This window comes from Cervus canadensis, chromosome 2 (assembly GCF_019320065.1).
Source record: "Cervus canadensis isolate Bull #8, Minnesota chromosome 2, ASM1932006v1, whole genome shotgun sequence".
NCBI classification, from domain to species: domain Eukaryota; kingdom Metazoa; phylum Chordata; class Mammalia; order Artiodactyla; family Cervidae; genus Cervus; species Cervus canadensis.
The window spans coordinates 21,780,404-21,788,343 of NC_057387.1; positions in this window are offsets into that span (position 1 = coordinate 21,780,404).

Consider the following 7,940-nt stretch of genomic DNA (forward strand, 5'->3'; position numbering starts at 1 on the left):
TCTGCTGAACCTGGTCGGGGAGGGAGGGCAAAAGATTAAGCCAAGACTGATCAGAAACTGTACAGTTCTATCTGGTTCTAGTGGAATGTTTGAGTGGTGAAGCACGCCAAGGGTCTCATCCATTAGAGAGAGAAAAGTCTATTTTGTGTGTGAGACACAGCGTGGTTTCACAGGGGCAGAAGAGGGAAAGAGCAGTAGGTGCTCAGTGCTCTGGCCAGGAACAGGCTGATGAACAGACTGAATTCTCTCTGATGGTGCAGTCATGCCTCACATACAGGAACACAGAACATTGGCTTTCACACTTCCATTTACACTACATTGACATTACTATGACACACATGCCAGCATGAAACACCAAACAGAAAGCAGATACGCATCTCACTCTGTAAACCACACCTGACATAAAGGTTGAGTACAAAAACACCAGTCTGACTTAGTTCACCCGGGTCAACTGATTTGGGTTTTAAACTTGACAAGTAAATACGAAATGGGAAATAATAGAAGTACTACAGTGATAGCAGAGAACATTATGAAAAAGGATAATAGTGGTGGGCAAAACTGCTGACACAATATATTCAGCACTTTCTGTTTTTCCCTGGATCAGGGTGTGTAGATGTCAGCACTGTACAAAGAGCCCACAGATATTCAAAATTACCTCGGGGCAACCACCTCTGGTCCTTTCAGGTCATCATGATCATTCTGCTTTTCTGCAAATAAATTAACAGGAGAGTGTTATCAGGCAAATGCCTTTCAAAAATGCCCAATCCTGTGCCTATCTTCACAATGTGGTAACAGGCTGTTGAGACAGAAATCATCCAGGAGGCCCTAGAAAGAGCCTCATAAGAAGGCACTGCGTTTCCTTCTTGAGGCAATGGGCAAATTTCCTTGATGTCATATGTCATTGGCCGAGTATCCTGGTCGTGATTCTGTGCAAACAGCTAAATAAATCCTTTTCCCCACAGTTCCTGGGGAACAACTTTGCTACATTCGCAGCCTGCTATAATACTCAGGAATTTTTCATCTGAAATGTTGTTTACTAATGGGATAAGTGATTATACACTGAGATTAAATGGAAGTGGAATCCATACACCATCAAGTCAAATGAATCTCAACGCTGCAAACAGTGGACATTCATCAGGTTGGGAAGTTCCAGGGCCCTGCCTTAGCTCAGAGAAACATACCAAAAGATGACAGTGTGGCTTACCTTCTGGTTCCAGAAGACTTCGAACAAGATAAGTCAAAGGAAAAGAGAGAGCCTATGGGTTGATAGAAGTGAACTAAAGTAGTGACATCTCCAAAGGTATAAACAAGCCTGCCAAAAGCCCTGGACAGGTGTAGGAACTCAGGGACATTACCCAGAAATGAAAATTAAAGCATTTCATGTGAGATAAGAGGTTCACTCAAAATTAGGAAGCCTGAACGGTACCTCCTGTGCCACAGCTGCTGAGGTACACGTGAGTCTGGCTGGACCACCTTGGGTAGAGTGGTTTACCACAGGGACACCCATGACAGGGAACTTAGAAAAGTTCATTCATAGAATGTCTTATTTTAGATGGAATTATAGAGTCTGGTTCAAACCAGGCTTCAGGATGTAAGCATAGGGTCTATTAAAGGGGATTAATTCTCCAGGAGTAGACTAACAGATGTAGTGAAGTCTACCTGTGAGACCAGTTGGAATTTCATCCTCTTCAGCATGAGAGCAACCACAGGCTCCATCCACGGCAGACTCCACATTCTCTTCATCAAATGCAACTTTCCCATCACTGTAAGGCTGGTTGCAGGCAGAACCTTCCTGGGGAGTGGAAGCTACTGAAACACATTCATCGTGGGATTGCGGGAACACCACCTTCTTTTCCACATCCTGTACATTCACGCTGTGTCAGATGGAGAAGGGATGACAGATTAAGCGGACTCGATTCCAAGCGATCTGGCTGGTTTTGATGATAGGAATTGAGAGTGGTCACAGAAAGCAAAAGGGCAGCCCCCTTAAGGAGGGACGTAACTCCTCCTGAGGTGGAGTGGAGTGTGGCTGCCCTGGGGTGGGAAACATCCAGCAGGTTCTCCGGGCACTGGCCACACAACCGGTGGCTGAAGGAGGAGTCGGAACGTTCCCTGCATGCTAAAGTCATGACCCTCAGCACACACAGAGGACTGGGACCTCGGTGCAAACTTTTCTGCACACATTGTGTTGATCTGGATATCCTGTGTCCAAGTCAACACAGCTGTTAAGAAGTTAAAAATTTGTTTGAGTTTGGACTCTATTCCATTCAATTTAAAATTTTTTATTTGCACAAATATACCTTCCAAATTAGTATTTCAGAGTTGGAGAAAAAGGAGTTATAGACTAGATATTCTGCCTTCAAGAACTATTTTTTCAATATTTTGTTGTAATATGAATATCATTCTGTTTTCTTCCCTTGAAATCCAATATTTGCCAACATGCTGATGCCAAACCAGTGTAAGACCATAGGATCTCACCCTACATTAACCACTCAGGAGAAAGCACATGAACACAGGAACTCCTAGGTTTGGTTATTTCACCTGCATCAACTCACTGTACATTACTAAACTTGAAGGATTAAAAAATTGAAATGCAAAAACATGTGAAACATAAATAGACAACGTTGTTAAAGAGATAATTGTTGTTGAATGAATAGATGAAAGAGTTACATAGGCTACTTTCTATTTTTCTCTGGATCTGAAGTCTCTTGCTGTCACCACTGACATTCACAGCCCACAGATCTTCAAATTACCTGGGAAATGTGAGCTCTTGTCCACTCACTTGCTTGTGATAATTTTCATTGTCTAGTAAGAAATTCAGAGACAGCAGGTCATAATAAGAAAATCAGACCTCACACATATCTACTCAGTAATCACATATACAACAAGGACTTTAATATTCTCATTGTAAGAACATAATTCTTTAGCAAAGTTATTCTAGGACACTTAAGTCTTATGAGAATTAGACTGGACTGCTTCCAGAGCCATTGAGGAAATTTGCTGCAGGAGCTGGTATCTCTCCCAACATCCTTTGTTCTGAGTCTGTATAAGCAGTTAAAAATGTATTTTCCACAGAGATGCTGGAACATGAGCTGAGTTATTTTCTAGAATTATTTCTGTAGTACTGCTTAGTCCCATCAGATTATGTGGTTGTTGATGGTTTAGAGGAATTTATACTTGGGGCTAGAGTGATGGGTGAATTGTGAAAGCCTTAGCCACTCAGTAATATCCGTCTCTTTGTGACCACGTGGACTACAGCCCACCAGGCTCCTCTGGCCATGGAATTCTCCACACAAGAATACTAGAGTGGGTGCCATTCTCTTCTCCAGAGGATCTGCATGACGCAGGGATTGAACCTGGGTCCCTGCATTGCGGACAGATCTTTACCATCTGAGCCACCAGGATAGCCCAGTGAATAGTACTAACCCTCAAATCAAAAACAATCTTTGGTGCTACACAGAAGCCATGGCCATTGGAAGCTGGAGGAACTGCCAGAGCCCAGCCTTGCTGCATGGAAACATCCAAGCGAGGCAATGGTACAGTTGTGTCTGTCTTGGTGTCAGATAACATCTTAGCTAAGACCTGCCAACATCGAGAAAGGGGAGACTGGGGCTGAGAGGAATAAAACCAAACCTGGAAATCACCTCTCCTTATAAAGAGGCAACACCATCATCATTTCTGGAGAGGCCAGGAACATTTACAAAAATTAGATCACTGCAGGTAACAATACACTGGCTCCAAACTAGTTCTGACAGATACCTCCTGTGGATTTCCAGCTGAGGTGGGTGAGAGTTGTCAAAACTGATTTGGGTCAAATGCCTGACACTGGGGTCAGGGTGACAGAGGCAAGCCCAGAGCCAAGAAAAGAATGAAAGCTCCCTGACCCACCTGATGTCTCTGTTCCATAATAGACCCTTTTCCCTGGTTTCGACTAAGATGTGTCTATACAGCCTGTCCTAAGAGATGACCTTCCTTGGTCTATACAGCTTGTGGGGACAAATAATATGGGGGCTACCTGAGATATTGGTTGGAATTTCATCTTCTTTAGCATGAGAGTAACCACATGGTCCATCCGGATCAACGTCTACTTCCAGTTCATTAAAGTTAAATTTGTCATCACTGTAAGGCTGGTGCTTATCAGAACTTCCTTGGAGAATTGAAGGCATCAAAACACATTCATCCTTGGATTCTTTATGCACTTCCTTCTTTTCAACCTCCTGCAGCTCCATGCTGTGCCAGATGGGAAAGGAGTGACAGAAAGTTAAATGAAGACGATCTGACCCCAAGCCATGCTGGCTGGTTTTGACAGGAGGCATGGGGAGTGGTCACAGAGAGTACAAGAGCAGGCCCCTTCAAGACAGAAGGAACTGTCCTCTCTTATATGAAGTGGAGTGTGTCTGTCTGGGGATCAGAGAGGGGTCAAGCAGGTACGCAACAGACCAGCCACAAAGCTCTGAGGAGGAAGGAGCCTCAACCATCCCAGGATGGTACTTTCAGGAACAGGAAGCACAGATGAACTTCCACACCAAGTGCTTCCCCACAGGTCCTAAGCCATGTTGAATTTAAGATGAAGTAGTCAAGTGAATAAGGGCTTCCCCGGTGGCTCAGGAGGCTGAGTGTCTCCTGCCAATGCAGAGATGCAGCTTCGAACCCTGGCCAGGAAGATCCCTTGGAGAAGGAAATGGCAACCCACTCTAGTATTCTTGATGGGAAAATGCATGGGACTGAGGAGCCTGGCATGCTCCATCCAGTCTGTGGGGGTCACAAAGATTCAGAGACAACAGAGCAACTGAGCATGCACAGTGAGGTGAGTACAGATATTAAAGCTTTATAGACTCTCTGAGATGTTCTACCTTCTCTTTAGGAATTGAAAGGCCTCTAAGGCCGCTTTCACTTACTAGTATCACAGACAACTAAATTTCTTTTTTGGACAGTTGTCCTGGTGTTTAATTTTGCTAGGTGCTTCTCTACTAATTCCGTTGCTAGTTACCTTCCTTCCAAGGATTGAAAACAACTGTGTAGAAATCGATATTTATCTCACTTGGACTTCCTATAGAAGAGAACAGATGCTCTCTGTCTATACAGGAAATCCTAAGGGTGGTGCATTCACTTTGGGTCATACATACAAGTAGCACAGAGACAGCAGACAACCAAGTTACAGGGACACTTCCATGTGCGTTGAGTGAATTAAATTAATGCCATGTGAAGTTGTGCTTATACTGACATCTGGCATGTGACTCTCTTGAGTTCACTTATTGTTCTTTTGTGACCCTGTCCATGTTTACCCTACACATTACCAGCTCCTGACAGACAAACTGAAAACCACAATCACAGAAAACTAATCACTCTAATCACATGGGGCACAGCCTTGACTAACTCAATGAAATTATGAGCCACGCCGTGAAGGGTCATGGTGGAGAGTTCTGACAAAACGTGGCCCACTGAGAAGGGAATGGAAAATCACTTCAGTATTCTTTCCTTGAAAACCCCATGAACAGTTTGAAAAGGCAAAAAGATAGGACACTGAAAGATGAACTTCCCATGTCGGTAGGTGCCCAATATGCTCCTGGAGATCAGTGCGGAAATAACTCCTGAAAGAATGAAGAGATGGAGCCAAAGCAAAGACAACAGCCAGTTGTGGATGTGACTGGTGATGGAAGCAAGGTCTGATGCTGTAAAGAGCAATACTGCATAGGAACCTGGAATGTTAGGTCCGTGTTTCAAGGCAAATTGGGAGTGGTCAAACAGGAGATGGCAAGGGTGAACATCGACATTTTAGGAATCAGCGATCTAAAATGGACTGGAATGGGTGAATTTGACTCAGATGACTATTATATCTACTACTGTGGGCAAGAAGCCCTTACAAGAAATGGAGTAGCCATCATAGTAAACAGAAGAGCCCAAAATGCAGTACTTGGATGCAATCTCAAAAAGGACAGAATGAGCTCTGTTCATTTCCAAGGCAAACCATTCAATATCCCAGGAGTCCAAATCTCTGCCTTGGCCAGTAATGCTGAAGAAGATGCAGTTGAACAGTTCTCTGAAGATCTCCAAGACCTTCGAGAACTAACACCCATAAAAGATGTTCTTTTCATTATAGGGGACTGGAATGCAAAAGTAGGAAGTCAAGAAACACCTAAAGTAACAGGCAAATTTGGCCTTGGAGTACAGAATGAAGCAGGGCAAAGGCTAATAGAGTTTTGCCAAGAGAATGCACTGGTCATAGCAAACACCCTCTTCCAACGACACAAGAGAAAACTCTACACATGGACATCACCAGATGGTCAGCACCAAAATCAGATTGATTACATTCTTTGCAGCCAAAGGTGGAGAAGTTCTATACACTCAGCAAAAAGACTAGGAGCTGACTGTGGCTCAGATCATGAACTACTTAATGCCAAATTCAGACTAAAATTGAAGCAAGTAGGGAAAACCACTAGACATTCAGGTATGACCTAAATCAAATCCCTTATGATTAAACAGTGGAGGTGAGAAGCAGGTTTAAGGGACTAGATCTGATAGAGTGCCTGATGAACTGTGGACGGAGGTTCGTGACATTGTACAGGAGACAGAGATCAAGACCATCCCCAAGAAAAACAAATGCAAAAAAGCAAAATGCCTGTCTGAGGAGGCAGTAGAAATAGCTGTGAAAAGAAGAGAAGTGAAAAACAAAGGAGAAAAGGAAAGATATTCCCTTTTGAATGCAGAGTTCCAAAGAAGAGCAAGGAGAGATAAGAAAGCCTTCCTCAGTGATAAGTGCAAAGACATAGAGGAAAAAATAGAATGGGAAAGACTAGAGATCTCTTCAAGAAAATCAGAGATACCATGGGAACATTTCATGCAAAGATGCGCTCAATAGAATTGTATGGACCTCACAGAGCAGAAGATATGAAGAAGAGGTGGCAATAATGCACAGAAGAACTATACAAAAAAGATTTTCATGATCCAGATAACCACGACGGTGTGATCACTCACCTAGAGCCAGACATCCTGGAATGTGATGTCAAGTAGGCCCTAGGCAGCATCACTATGAACAAAGCTAGTGGAGGTGATGGAATTCCAGCTGAGCTATTTCAAATCCTAAAAGATGATGCTGTGAAAGTGCTGCACTCAAAATGCCAGCAAATTTGGGAAACTCAGCAGTGGCCACAGGACTAGGAAATGTCAGATTTCATTCCAGTCCCAAAGAAAGGCAATGCCAAAGAATGCTCAAACTACTGCACAATTGCACTCATCTCACATGCTAGTAAAGTAATGCTTAAAATCCTCCTAGCCAGGCTTCAACAATACCTGAACCATGAACTTCCAGATATTCAAGCTGGTTTTAGAAAAGGCAGAGGAACCAGAGATCAAATTGTCAACATCCGTTAGATCAATGGAAAAGCAAGAGAATTCCAGAAAAAACATCTATCATGCTTTATTGACTATGCCAAAGCCTTTGACTGTGTAAGCTAAGCTAAGTCACTTCAGCTGTGTCCGACTCTGTGCGACCCCATAGATGTCAGCCCACCAGGCTCCCCCGTCCCTAGGATTCTCCAGGCAAGAACACTGGAGTGGGTTGCCATTTCCTTCTCCAATGCATGAGAGAGAAAATTGAAAGTGAAGTCACTCAGTCGTGTCTGACTCTTAGAGACCCCATGGACTGCAGCCTACCAGCTCCTCCATCCATGGGATTTTCCAGGCAAGAGTACTGGAGTGGGGTGCCATTGCCTTCTCCGTTTGACTGTGTGCATCACCACAAACTGTGGAAAATTTTGAAAGAGATGGGAATACCAGACCACCTGACCTGCCTCTGGAGAAATCTGTATGCAGGTCAGGAAGCAACAGTTAGAACTGGGCATGGAACAACGGACTGGTTCCAAACAGGAAAGGTGTACGTCAAGGCTGTATATTGTCACCCTCCTTATTTAACTTACATGCAGAGTACATCGTGAGAAATT